This window comes from Halichoerus grypus, chromosome 8 (assembly GCF_964656455.1).
Source record: "Halichoerus grypus chromosome 8, mHalGry1.hap1.1, whole genome shotgun sequence".
Lineage (NCBI taxonomy): Eukaryota > Metazoa > Chordata > Mammalia > Carnivora > Phocidae > Halichoerus > Halichoerus grypus.
The window spans coordinates 53,393,957-53,408,620 of NC_135719.1; the positions used below are offsets into that span (position 1 = coordinate 53,393,957).

The following is a 14,664-nucleotide window of genomic DNA, read 5'->3' on the forward strand; positions in this document are numbered from 1 at the left end:
CAGTTGAGTATTTTTATCTTCAACTACCAAGTTTTGTTTTCAATTATTTTAGTCCATTATATTTTTAAATTAATAAGTAATTATTAAAACTATTTTATATATTTTAATATATAATTTCCTCCGCCTTCCATTCCCTTTTTAAAACAATGCTTTTTTTTTTAATGGACATGATCTTTTTTTTTTAACTTTGTCCCATATTCCCATATCCCAGAAATATTTTAGTTGTGAATCATTTGGCAGTGAACCAAGGGAGAGGCAGGGATTCCCTTGGAATTTGCTCTTTTAAAAAAGCTAGACAATGATTTCTTCAGACTTCTGAATACCAGAAAGACTTGGCTTTTGATTTTTAATATTACTTTTTACCTAGTAAAATGTGTGGTCTTGCAAGTAATTATTTTGAAATTATCTTAGCCATATATTTCAATGTTCCTGATAATATATATAAATCTAGTCTTGGTTTTTCACTTGTGCTTAATCAAGCCTCTTTTATAACATGTATTTGATCATGTTTGTGTTTTTTCCCTTGATTTTTAGTACAGGCATACCTCATTTTATTGCACTTAGCTTTGTTGCACTTTGCAGATACTACATTTTTTACAAATTGAAGGTTTGTGGCAAACCTGTGTTAAGCAGAGTCAGTGTTGGCAAGGATGTGATGAACCTGGTCCACTTCCACCTATGGTGAAGGTATAATTTATACATACCTCTTGGAAAACGTTTAGTTCAATAAATGTTTGCATTTGTGTGCCTCACAGTCTAAAGTAGGTCCTCATTGTTACATAATATTCTTTTTTCACATATCGCAGTATTTGTTTATTTGACTTACTGTCTTTCTTCTTGATTAGACTATAAGCTATGCAAAGGCCAGGAACATATTTGTTTTGTTCACAATTATGTAACAAACACCTAACCTGGTATTACTGTCTTGTATTGCTTAGTAAATATAAGTTGGATGTATGACTAAATGAATGTCTAGGTATCAAAGATAGATTTTATTTTTTCCAGGAGCTCACATTCTAGTGGAGGACACAATACTGATCTATGGGTAAGTGCTCTGATAAAGTAATAAAAGAAAGCCATATAACCTGAACCTGATGATTAAGGAAAGTGAGTTGAAGGTTGAGGTGAGTCTTTTCAAAGTGTGTAAGAGGGGTGCCTGGGCGGCTCAGTCGCTTAAGCGTTTGCCTTTGGCTCAGGTCATGATCCCAGGGTTCTGGGCTCGAGCCCTGCATCGGGCTCCCTGCTTAGCGGGAAGCCTGCTTCTCCCTCTCCCTCTGTTGCTCCTCCTGCTTGTTCTCTCTCTCTCTCTCTGTCAAATAAATAAATAAATAAAATCTTAAAAAAAAAAGTGTGTAAGAATTATAAGGAAAGAATGAAATGTCTTAACACAGAAAGAAAGAAGCATATGCAAAGGTGAAAGTTGGCCAGATTGTAGGCTCTGAACTTGGATTTGAGAGAAAAAGCTGTAGGACAGGGACAGACATGCCATGCTATGACATTTGAATGTTGTCCTGTGCAATGTGGGAATCAGTAGTGAATTTAAATTTAAAAAAAAAATAACATGATCAGATAGGCTTTTGAAAAAGCTCTTGTTAGCATTAATCTAGAGAATGAAATAGAGCTGGGAAAGACTGTAGGAAAGGAGAAAAGTTGGAAAGCTGTGTTATAATAATTGAAAAATGGTAAAGGCCTGGAATTAAAGCAGTAAGAGGGATGGGCTCAAGTAACAGGAGAAAAAAATGATAACTTAGTGAAACAGTTGGTAGGAAGAGTTAAATAAGGCTTCCAGAGAAATCCCAATTTCTCATTCCGGATACTGGGTAAATAGTGGTATGACTCATTGAGAAAGTAGGAGGATGAGTGTGGATAAAGTGGGAAGAGTTAAGTTAAAATGTTCATTTCCTGGGCGCCTGGGAGGCCCAGTCAGTTAAGGGTCTGCCTTTGGCTCAGGTCATGATCCAAGGGTCCAGGGATCTAACTCTGCATCAGACTCCTGGCTCAGCAGGGAGTCTGCTTCACCCTCTCCCTCTGCCCCTACCCCCTGCTTGTTCTCTCTGTGTCTCAAATAAGTAAAATCTTTAAAAAAAATAAAAAATAAAATGTTCATTTCCTTTCACCATATTTGTTCCTTGGATTCTAGGTTTGGATGCAATATTGGTTATATATTGCTGCATAATAAATTACCCCAAAATTTAGTTAAAACAACAAACATTTATTATCTTAGAGTTTCTCTGCATCAGAAAATGCAGCTTAGCTGGGTGTCTCTGGCTCAGGGTCTTTCACAAAGTTACAGTTAACCTGTTGGCTGGAGTTGCATTCCTCTCAAGGTTTGACCAGCTAGAGCATCTACTTTCAAAAAGGTGGTGCCAGTCTTTCACTGGTTGTTGGCAGGAAGCCTTATCCTCACTGCATGTACCTCTTATGGGTCTGCTTGAGTATCCTCATGACATAGCAGCTGGCTTACCCCAAAGTGAGCTAGTCAAGAGAAAGAGCAAAGAGGAAACCACAATGTCTTTTTGTCTTGGAAGTCAAATACTGTCACTTCTGCCATATTTTCCTCATTAGATATAAGTTAGTAAGTGCACACTCAAGCTCCACCTCTTGAAAGGAGGAATAAAGGAAGAATTTGTGAACATTTTTTAACTACCACAAATGCCATGAACATTTTAAGGATATAGAAGAAGAATTAGGTTTAGGGTGGAGAGAAAAGAAAGGACACTGTTTAATGTCTTATTACCAATATGCTGAATCTAATAGAGAGGGTTGATAATTTGAATTTTGAACTCAGAAGAGAAGCCTGATCTCATCAGTACAGATTTGGGAATTGTTGGTATGTCTGTGGTGATTGAGAGAAATGTATAAGGTAACATAGCAGAAATTAGTAGAATGAGAGAAGGATATTGAATGGAGCCCCAGAGAAAACCATATAACTTCACTAAAACGTTTCATTTAAGTGGCCAGTATGGAAATCAGGTTTATAAACATTAAGGAGTAAGTAGAAGGTGAGGTGGAAACAATGAAATTCTTCATTGCCAATTGATTAGCAAAACTTGGAAATAGTTTCACTATTTGGATCTTCTTTTGCAATTGCAAAGGAAGTTAACCTGTTCCTTTCCATTCTACTTGGATTCTAGCTTTGGACACTGTAAACATTTTAGATATATTACAAGAAAGTATGGGTTTAGGGTGGAGAGGGGAGAGAACACTTGAATATTTTGTTATGAACATGCTAAATCTGAAGTTTCTGATACACATATTAAGATGCTTGTTATGTGTTACAGGTATGTGGTACCTTTTAATCAAACCATAAGAGTATTTGATACCAAGATTTATTAAGTTTCTCCTTGAGATGTAGGAATAAAGATGTATTTCATTGGTCCTTCCACTCTTGCCATGTTCCCCTTGGGTAATGTCTAGACTTATCAAGGTATGTAGGGGCAGACACACAAAGCATCTGTCTGAGGATTGGGTCTGATCTGCTAGGTAAATCTTACTGAAGGAGTTGAGGCCCGGGATATCTATTTCTAGGATGGGAATTTTAGATTGCCTCATCAAAAAGGAAGATACAAACAGTACAGGCATAATGTACTATTGCCTTGGCATACATGTTTGCTTCCAATATATGAACTACTGTTAGAATGTGATCAAGCAAGGAGCTACAAAAGGGTTGTGTTTTATTGCTGTACATGCATGGTATAGTCCGGTTAATTCTCTAAGGAATCGGAGGAAAAGCCACAGTATGAATTAATTCCTGTTTTGAAAGTGAAGAAACCTAAAGAGTCTGTGATTAGTGGGTTGAATTCCTCCTTCCCTTTTCTTGAGAATGTGCATTTCTTGGAGGGGAAAAGGAGGAAATCTTTTCTGTAGTCCCTATCCTAGGTTTGGCTTGCCCAAAAATGTACAGCACAGGAGAGTATGTGCATGTTAATCTTAAGAGTCAGTGTAACAAGGCAATGCTACACTGAATCCATGGGTTTTACCTCTCTTCCGAGCACTGCATTAATACAACATCTGCTTCAGCCAGGTTTTACCGACACACAGATTAGCCATTCTAGGCCCTACCTGCATGCTTTTGCTCATAAAGCTATATCTGCTTGGGTTTATCATCAGCTATGGAAGTTTCATTAAAGTAGCTGGTATAGAAATCAGATTTATAAACATTAAGGACTAAGGAGAAGGTAAAGTGGAAACAATGAAATTCATTGCCAATTGATCTGCAAAACATGGAAATGAATTGACAATGCTTTTTTGAGCAGGTACTGGGTGTATAGTACATTATGCCAATTTCTTGGGATGTAAAAATAAATAGTATTGGTTTCTGTCTTAAGGGTATTCTCTAATCTAGTTGGAGAGATGGATATGTGCAATGAGCTATAATACAGAGCAGAATTTAAGTGGCACAATAGTGCATAGGAGTAAAAAAAGGGAGTGCTTGGAAATAAGAGAAACTCATGGTAAAAATGACCTTTAAGCTTGTTCTGAAAGGCAAGTAAAATATTAATATGGACAAAAAGGAGGCAGAGCATTATAGCATTAGGGAAAATCCTATGGAAAGTGCTGATTTTCAAAAATAGCAAATATGATCTTGTAACAAGCATGAGGGTAAAAGAAGATAAATGGGACATAAAGTTGAAGAGGTAAGTTAGAGCTTGATAGTGGAAGGTATTGATTATTATTCCCAGATAGTTTAATTTGATTCTAAAAGCAGTGAGGAGACATTGAAGGCTTTTCAAGCAAAATGACATCAATTTTAGGAAACTTAAAATATAAAGGATTATTTAGAGAGAGGAAAGACTTATGGCAAGGAGCTGGTAACTCTACAAATAGCAGGTGGATGGAAAGGTGTAAATTGGAAAGCTATTTAGTTAGCAGCTATGAGATTTGATCCTGTCCACCAAATGAATGTTTACCTCATGTAACATAGAGTCACAAGTAGATTATAGACACTAGGTCTTGGGAATACAAAGAAGAGCTAAAGGTCATGGCACATGAAGTAGCTTGTGTGTTGGAATTATGAAGTAGAGGTTTCAAAGACAACTGAAATTTTTAGCCCGAGTGCTGCCACTGACTTAAATGAAAATATTAGAGGAAGAATATAGATGGCGTAGAAAGACAACTACTTACATTTTCAACCAAATGTCAACAGTACAATTAAGGTGATAATGTCCTATGGAATCTGTAAACTGAAAATGTGGGTCTACAACTTAGAGGAGAGAAATAGACAGGAAGATTGGGTCCTACCTTTGGGCTGATAAACCAGGAAATTGGGGCTGGCATGCCTTGGACCACACTGGCCTTTTCTTTCTTCTACTTCGTCTTTACTAGGGCCAAGGGACAGGGAGTTTGGTTACATACTAGATTAACTGAGCAAATAAATACATTTTATATTGAGAATAATGGGAAAGAGGAAGGCAAGAATAAACCCCATGGTATTGGATTGGAATTGAAGTATCAGAGTGAATTTGTGGCACTTAATATATATATAGAGAGAGATGGAGAAACAGATACAGCTGTGTGTTATGTGTACATATGCATACATATTTCCTAATTCTGCTGATAGTGCCTAGAAGCAGTAATACTCACATAGCAATGAACACACCTAGCAAGCACCCAGATCTTGGTTTCTAAATTCTATCCTTCACTAAAAGAAATCAGTGTTCCTTGGAGATATTATCCCAAGATTGGGGCTGGGAAAATACAAGATGAACCTGGAACATTGTCTTGCACCAGAAAGTAAGAAGGTGCTCAAAGAGTAATGGATGCATGTTAAAAGAACATAGGAACTAGCTTAAAGGAGTTCTTAGGTCTGGGAAAATTTGAGCATGAAAGAATGATAGTAACATATTATAATGCTTTAAGTAAAATAGTAATCCACATGCTCATGCTGGCATAAATGAATAAATAAATGGAGAAAAAGGAAATACTCTATTCTACAGTAGATTGCCAACCAATAAATCCAGAGGGAATGATGGAATTAGAAAAACCAACTTACAGTCATTATAGAGATAATTACTTAGCTAAGAATCCTCAAAGGATGCTAAATATGGTGGGTGAAAATTTGATGGCAAAGAGGAATATTAACATAGGCTTTTTTTTTTTTAATTGAGAGAGAGAGAGCATGAGAAGGGGGGAGGGGTAGAGGGAGAAGCAGACTCCCCACTGAGCAGGGACACCATCCCAGGGTCATGACCTGAGCTGAAGGCAGACACTTAACCCGACTGAGCCACCCAGGCGCCCAGGAATATTCATGTAGTCTTATTAAGGAATCTCCCCAGAAGATGGTTATTATTAGGTATAATATACTTACTTGTTTACTTAATCCAGAAGAAATCTGGCAGAAACTATCTTAACTAAGTGATTAAAATTAGTATCACCAGTAATGAGATAAATCAACAATGTGTGTTTCTTGCTATGCACCAGGAAGAGCACATTACTTAGGTGGTATCTTACTGTCTGACTCACCCAGTGTTACTCTATTTCATTTTAGAACAACAGAGGACGTACAAATTCAGATTAAACAATTTTAAAGATACCATATTTCAAAACCTCTTGAAAACATTCTACCTGGCAGCCAAAACTTGTCTGGACAAACCTGTTTTTCCTGATGTGGCCAAAAAAAAAAAAAAAAAGCCTTTTCTTTCACACAACTTTTGAGGTCTCATCATCTGCAGGTAATGTTCTCCAATGCCAAGTAAACGTAAGTCATCCACAGTTTTTCAAGTTGGTCTTTCAACAGACCTCTACCCAACTTAGGCTCCAGAAATAAACTGTAGGGTTTTTTGGTTTAACCTGTTAGAGAGACTCCAATAAAGAGGATATTGTGCCCAGAGACAGTCTTACTGACTGCATTATTATCCATGAGATAATATTTAAATTTGCTCCTGAAGTTTTCAACCCAAAGTGAGAAATGAGTCCAGAATAAATAATCAAGTGATTGCAGTCTGTTTAAAGTTAACATTTCTAGATGACTAAGATATAGAATGTATTTTACAGAGTTTGTGTTTTATTTTTAACTGTTTAGTCATGGGTCCTAACAATATGCAAACAGCAGTTTTACTAATGTGAAAAATAAATAATGGAATACATTTTGCAAGTATAATGTCTGCCCTCTGTCCCACGAAAAGTGATGCAGATTATAGTTTCCCAAGTGCCACAATGGGCAGCTGGAAGTGGTCTCTGTCCAATTCCAAAATGCAATCTCGTAGAATTGCACAATGAGTTCGTTTGAGTTCAGGAAGAGAGTGAGGGAAACTGAAATCACAGTGCATGAGGCTTGAATATCTCTGTATATTGTGCATGTTGGGAGGCTAATAAAGTGGTGGGTCAGTCCCTAATTCAGTTTGGCTTTTTTTAATGCTACACTCTAGTGCCTGAAAACTTTTACTCTTAAGGAGCAAGGACTGTGTAACTTACTAAGTGCCTAAGGCCAAAATGTTATTTTGCATATAAGGGAGTGCTGAGTGTGCTGTCCGCCAAGCCTTCTGCCTCCCAGGAGCCTGTGCTAGAGTTAATTCACATCCAGCATTTGGGGAAGTCTTTAGAATGTTAAGACTGTCTGCTACAACTTGGAGAGAAGTATGAGAAGTTGAGTCTCAGAAGTTGGCAGCCCAGATTTGGAGTTTGATGGAAGAGGCATGAGGTTGGGAAGGGGGTGGGAAGTGGGGAGTACGGAGTTAAGAGTCTCAGCTCCTCCATTTGCTAAGGCTGTATCTCTCCCCTCTTTGCTCTTCTGTCTTTTCATCTGTGAAATCCAGATATTTATACCTTGCCAGCATATTCTATACGCTTTAGTGGCCTTCCAGTAGATAATGGATATGAAAGTTCTTTTTAAACTGCAAGTCCCTGTGTAAATGTGAATTATTGTCAGATCAAATCAATGAGCAATGTCATCTGAGCTAAAACTTGAAAGGAGTTTGCCAGACTGGAAGGGAAATTTCAAGCTCAGGGACAAAGTATAGTCAATGTTCAGAGGTGCAAACATGCATAGCATGTTGGAAGGGCAGGTCATCCGTGTGGCTAAGACATGACCAGTGTGCCTATGGTGAAGGGACCCAAAGGATCTAAGACAGTGTGCTGGGGAGAACTTGTCACTAAAAAGCTGTGATTGACTTAGAGACTGTGGCATTGTCTTGAGGTGGGGAATAAGGAGAAGCTTCTTAATGGGGGGTGGCACTAGAGATGGACAACAAGGTTAAACTTCCATAATGGAAACTATGGCAATATATAATATGTAGGCTGGATTGGGGGGGAGGATGGAAACTAGGGAAGTCTGAAAGCAGGGAGATCAGGGGAGGCTATTTTTCAATCCAAACCAAAGCTTCTAGTGATCCATCTTACTTGGCCATCTGTCACCTCTGTTCTTGCAATTCCAAATAATGCCTGCCACATTTGTGAGAATGTGGTCAAGCCCATGAGATAGAAGTTGCTGATCTTAAATCTGTTGGGAGTTAGACAAGTCAGAAATGGAGCGGTAAGTGCTGCAGACCCTCATGCAAACTGGGTCAGGTGCCTCTCCTCCCTCCACAGCCCAGAGTTAAGTGGAGTAAGGGTTCCTTTGCAAAAATTATTCTTTGGGGAATTAAACTCTGTATCATTTGGAAGCACACTCTAAATCTGGAAAAAAGGTTGGTATCCTCCCAAGTAAGTCACTTTAAAAAGGATGGTTAACTCTTTAAATGTCACTTTTACCTAGTTGGACTCTTTCCTAACCTTTTAAAACTTAGACTCTGGGGTATAAGAAGGAAAAATGAAATGAGCCAAGTAGCTGAGCCCAGAAGCCCAAACTGAAACCTAAGTTGCCTCCCTTCAGAAACTTGAGGGTCAGAGTAAGTCATGCATGAGCTCCTCCCCAGAATATTTTAATGTTTGTGTGATAATTATGTTAATGTTTAAAAGTTTAAAATGAATACTACAGCTTTGAATGAGAAAATTGGCTTACCCAGTTAAAACGAAACATGTAGACCAGCATTGCCAGCCCATGGTGGGTCTCAGGCCATGCCTTCTGCCCCTCATACCTTTTCAGTTTGATATCTGAAAAGGGTATGAAGGCTTCATGTATTTTTTTTCCACAATACAGGGCAGGTAATTTTATAATGTACACAACTTACTAACAGACTAATTTGTTAAGAGACTAACAGAAGCAATGTTAATGACTCTGAGAAAGGATTTCTGTTTATGAAGGAAGAGTAACTGCCACTCCAGGAGAGTGGTCAGCCTTTGTGAGGAGTGGCTGGCAAGGGTCTCTGGACACACTCTGCATCCACTGACTCTGTGCTTTTTCCTCTTTCCTCTTCAGCTGTGTGGGGTCATGTTGGAGTTTGTTCTAGCTCTCCAGAATACTCAACAATGCCACTGGCTCTGAAAAGGGCCTGGTGGTGTTAATCCATTTTGATAGAGACCTACGTGATGCCAATGCCAGTCATAGCAAGCTGTAACCAACTTGGTTGGCTGTTTCCTTGGCCATGGAGAATTGGTTTTTGAAACTCTTTTTGATGTATAAGTACCTCATCCGTAGGTATGTCATTACTGAAGATTCCATTTCAGCCCACTATATTTTTGGGTATTTTCACCAAAAAAAAGTACCTTTAGATTGTATTACATGATTTTGAATATTTAGTATCTTAAGAACTCCAAAAACTTTATTGGACTGATAGATATCCACTTCAGACATCATATCAAAATGATCAAATTTCCTTAAAACCAGAAAATCAATACTATTGATTCCATCAAACAATGTAATCAAATGAGGTCCTATTCATGGCTTCATGTATTTTTAACCCCAGTTGAAACTCCTACTATCCTCTGCACACTTAGTCATGAGCCTTGGCTCAGAATGACCTTTAGCTATTGCTTAGAACTCCTCTCAGTTGACCAAGATTTGCCTTAGGCTCTGAGGGAATTAAGCAGAGGAGTTCCAAAAATATTCTCAAGTTTTCGCATGAGTGGAATTAACCAAATAATATATCTTCTCCAGTGACTATTCCTCTTTACCTGTTTTTATACTAGAATGGTTTGTTTAAAAAAAAAAAACAAAAAAACAGTCACACCTCTACATTGACACTGTCCACGGATATAGAATACATTGGTGTATGTTACATTTCCTCTCCTATGGTTTCACAATTACTTCAAATAGCTATGAGTAACTAAATGCACTGGCCAAGACAGAATGTCTTACTTCCTTTCTCTATTGGTTAACTGCCCTTGACAGAATTAGTCATTCTCTTATTGGGTTCCCCTGCACTTTGATTTCATTTCTGATACATTTGTCGAATAAGAATTACTTATTTACCTCTACTAGACCTTGAGGTCAGAGTTACCATGTTTTTGCCTATTAGGCATCTGCTGTGCAGTCCTGTCCTAGTGCCTGGCATATGGTGAATATTCAGTGTTTGTTAAATAGAGTGCATTTGTCTAGGGAGTTCCTTGATTTTTATAGGTAGATACTGGCAGCTTTTTCAGAGACGTGGGTGATCAAAACCAACTGGGCATTTATCTGTACTACATTAAGCATTTTACCAATTTCATAGAAAAAGATGTGTAGAACATTTGATGAACAAAAATGTTCATGTAATTGATATTTAAAGAGGCGAGATCAGGGCACTGGATGTAGTGACACCTCCTGGGAACAATTTCTGAGTTAGGAGTATTATGAGTTACATTTTTTTCATTCTCTTACAATCTTCATAGTTTTTCTTAGATTCCTTCCTTTTGAGCTACAACATAACTGAATATTAGAATTGTTTTCTTTACCCCACCCTGGTTGCTATAGCTGATGAATCATAGAAACCAGAGAAGGGAAAGACCAGTGAAATCATCTGGTTCATATCCAAATTAGGGAGTGGAGCCTTGGGATTTGGGGAAGACTAACCTCTCATTTAAAAAGAGAAAAGAAAAAACTGCAACTAGCACTGCTTAGAGCAGCTCACCCATCTGTTCACCTTTTGCTTCTAACAGCATCCTGAGCTCTACCCTATTAGAACCCAATCAGGAATTCTTCTCAAAGACCCTAGGAGCACCAGATGCCAAAGTGTTAAGGAGTTGAACTAGAATTGTACTGCCTGAGTAATAAAGTTGGATTATGAATCTTCCAAAGATTGTTTTAGCAGAGTCTTAAAGAATTTGAAACTCTGGGGCGCCTGGGTGGCTCAGTCGTTAGGCGTCTGCCTTCGGCTCAGGTCATGATCCCAGGGTCCTCGGATCGAGCCCGGCATCGGGCTCCCTGCTCCATGGGAATCCCGCTTCCCCCTCTCCCACTCCCCCTGCTTGTGTTCCCTCTCTCGCTGTGTCTCTCTCTGTCAAATAAATAAATAAAATCTTTAAAAAAAAAAAAAAAATTTGAAACTCTGTTTTAGCAAGACCTTACAAATGTAAGAGCTAGTAAAGAACTTACAGATGATCTGGGCTAAAATGTGGAGTTCTCCGATGCAGAAACTAGGATGGAGATGGTAAGAGATTACAGATATGCCGGGGTCAGGAGGATAGGCCTCTCAATCCGTTTCTCTCTGTGTCACAATTGCCCAGTGTCCTCCCTTGTAGTGCTCTTCTCTGTCATCTTCCTCTCTTCCTCCTGCTCTTTTTTGTTGTTGTTTAAAGAAATGGCACAAATGATTTACCATCGGTGGCTGCTTTTCATGTCAAGCAAGCCTGACCCTCAGGTATCACTGTCGTTGGGCAGTCCTCCCATACATCCTTACACACCGCTGGTCTCTTGGGTTACAAAACTGGCTCCATACTACTTGCTCTTTGCTAATGTCCTCTTACAGAGTGGGGAGGAATATTGTACCCTCTCAATAGTGACAGCATCTGCATACATGTGTCCCCAGTGTAGATCCCCTTATCTAGTTACCTGAGTATATCACAGGTTCCCAGTATTAGAAATCTAAATTCCTCTGCAGCATTAGAAATATTCAACAGTTTTCCTGTAATTTTTATTTTGAAAATATTCTACACAGATTCATTTACTTTATTTTTTTTTTATTTAAATTTTGTTAGTTAACATACAGTGCATTATTGGTTCCTGGAATAGAATTCAGTGATCCATCACTTACATATACCACCCAGTGCTCATCTCAAGAAGTGTCCACTTTAATCCCCATCACCCACCTAGCCTCTCCCCCACCTACCACCTTCCATCAACCCTGAGTTTGTTCTCTGTAAGAGTCCCTTATGTCTTATTTCTCCTCTCTCCTTTTTTTCTTTTCCCCCTTCCCATATATTCATATGTTTTCTCTCTTAAATCCACATATGAGTAAGATCATATGGTATTTGTCTTTCTCTGACTGACTTATTTCACTTAGCATAATACACTCTAGCTCCATCCATGATGTTGCAAATGGCAAGATTTCATTCTTTTTGATGACTAAATAATATTCCTGTGTGTGTGTGTGTACACACACACACACACACACACCACATCTTCTTTATCCATGCATCAGTCAATGGACATTTGGGCTCTCTCCATAGTTTTGGCTATTGTGGACATTGCTGCTATAAACATTGGGGTGCATGTAACCCTTCAAATCTGTATTTTTGTATCCTTTGGGTAAATACCTAGTACTGCAATTGCTGGATCATAGGGTAGTTCTATTTTTAACTTTTTGAGGAACCTCCATACTGTTTTCCAGAGCAGCTGCACAGTTTGCATTCCCACCAACAGTGTAAGAGGGTTCCCCTTTCTCCGCATCCTCGCCAACACCTGTTGTTTCTTGAGTTGTTAATTATAACCATTCTGACAGGTGTGAGATGATATCTCATTGTGGTTTTGATTTGTATTTCCCTGATGATGACTGATGTTAAACATCTTTTCATGTGTCTGTTAGTCATCTGGATGTCTTCTTTGGAAAAGTGTCTATTCATGTCTTCCGCCCATTTCATAATTGGATTATTTGTTTTTTGGGTGTTGAGTTTGGTAAGTTCTTTATAGATTTTGGATACTAATCCTTTATCAGATATGTCATTTGCAAATATCTTCTCCCATTCCATACATTGCCTTTTAGTTTTGTTGATGGTTTCCTTTGCCCTGCATAAGCTTTTTATCTTGATGAAGTCTCAGTAGTTCATTTTTGCTTTTGTTTCCCTTGCCTCCAGTGACATGTCTAATAAGAAGTTGGTATGGCCGAGGTCAATGACAAGTGTTCTTAGAAGAGGAGAAGGCACAGAAACAGAGAAGAAGGCCACATGAAGATGGGGAAAGATCGGAGTGATGCAGCCACAAGGAACGTTGACAGCCACCAGAACCTGGAAGGGACAAGGAAGGGTTTTTTCTTAGAGCTTCCAGAGGGAGTACAGCCTTGCTGATACGTTGATTTCATACTTCTGGCCTCTAGAATTGTAAGAGAATACATTTCTGTTGTTTTAAATCATGAGGATTGTGGTAATTTGTTATGGCAGCCTTAGCAAATCAACACAGGGTACGTGAACATAAACAGCATTTTGGAAAAATGTTTATTATGTATTTATCCTTGATTTATAATTTGGATGGGTATGGAATTCTAGTAGCAAAATAGTGACTTTATATTTCTTTCCTGATACATTTATAAGTTGGCATTCCTCTGTAAATAAGAGCTTTCCTTAGCCCACCTTTTTTTTTTTTTGGTCATAGAGTGCGCATGCACAAGCAGGGAGAGCAGCAGGCTGAGGGAGAAGCAGACTCCCCGCTGAGCAAGGAGCCCCATGCGGGACTTGATCCCGGGACCCTGGGATCATGACTGAGCCAAAGGCAGACGTTTAACTGACTGAGCCACCCAGGCGTCCCCTTATCCCATCTTTTGTGTACTTTTTCAAACTACCAGTTTAGACAATTCAATGTAATGTAATCAATTCCTCTCATTCAGTGTGATGCTCAGATTACCCCAATTTTAACCAGGAGAGGCTCCTTCTAATTGACTTTGTGTCTTTTTAATAAGCTGTGTAGCACAAAGCTCACCATGTATTTTCTCTGCCCCATTTCTGGAACCAACCCTTTCTCCTAGGCAAACTCTTTCATTTATTGGAGAATGGTATTTAGAAACTAAGATCTGAGTGTTGAGTATAATGCCATTCTTATTTCTTATCCTTCATGTATGACCTTTTAAAATCTCTGGAATCTTTTAGGAATTTCTCCCTGTTTGCATCCAGTGTTCTGAAATTTCATGGTGACGTGCCTTGGGTTTGTTTGTTTGGTTGGTTGGTTCTATTTATTATGGCTTTTCTTTTTTTTTTAAAGATTTTATTTATTCATTTGAGACACAGAGATAGAGAGAGCATGAGCAGGGGAAGAGGCAGAGGCAGATGGAGAAGCAGGCTCCTCGCTGAGCCAGGAGCCCGATGTGGGGCTCGATCCCAGGGCCCTGGGATCATGACCTGAGCTGAAGGCAGACGTTTAACCATCTGAGCCACCCAGGCGCCCCTATTATGGCTTTTCAGTATAAAAACTCATGGCCATCAGTTCTAGAAAATTGTCTCCAGTTATTTCTTGATGATTTTCTTCCCTTAGTTTTGCCTATTGTTTCTTTCTAGAACTCCTGTTATTTGGATGTTGGATTTTACAAATAGTTCTTTTTCCTTTTCTGGCCAAGTCTTCAAATACAAGACATTATTATATACTGATTGTATATAACAAGGCTCAAAGATATAACAGCTATATGGCTAGAGAGAGTCTAAACCATGTAATGTAGAGGACTTGAG

At 38.7% G+C, this 14,664-nt stretch overlaps 1 long non-coding RNA gene across 2 annotated transcripts; it reads left to right on the plus strand.

Annotated features, from left to right (window-relative positions):
• The first annotated feature begins 916 nt into the window (after nucleotides 1-916).
• Nucleotides 917-13,358, plus strand: LOC144382883 (uncharacterized). 2 transcript variants are annotated; one of them, XR_013450455.1, is made up of 3 exons: nucleotides 917-1,045; nucleotides 6,488-6,671; nucleotides 13,087-13,358. It is a non-coding gene; the product is annotated as an uncharacterized LOC144382883 (long non-coding RNA). The 2 variants fall into 2 exon arrangements; XR_013450454.1 differs by lacking the exons at nucleotides 917-1,045; nucleotides 6,488-6,671 and adding an exon at nucleotides 8,721-8,825.
• Nucleotides 13,359-14,664: the final 1,306 nt, after the last annotated feature.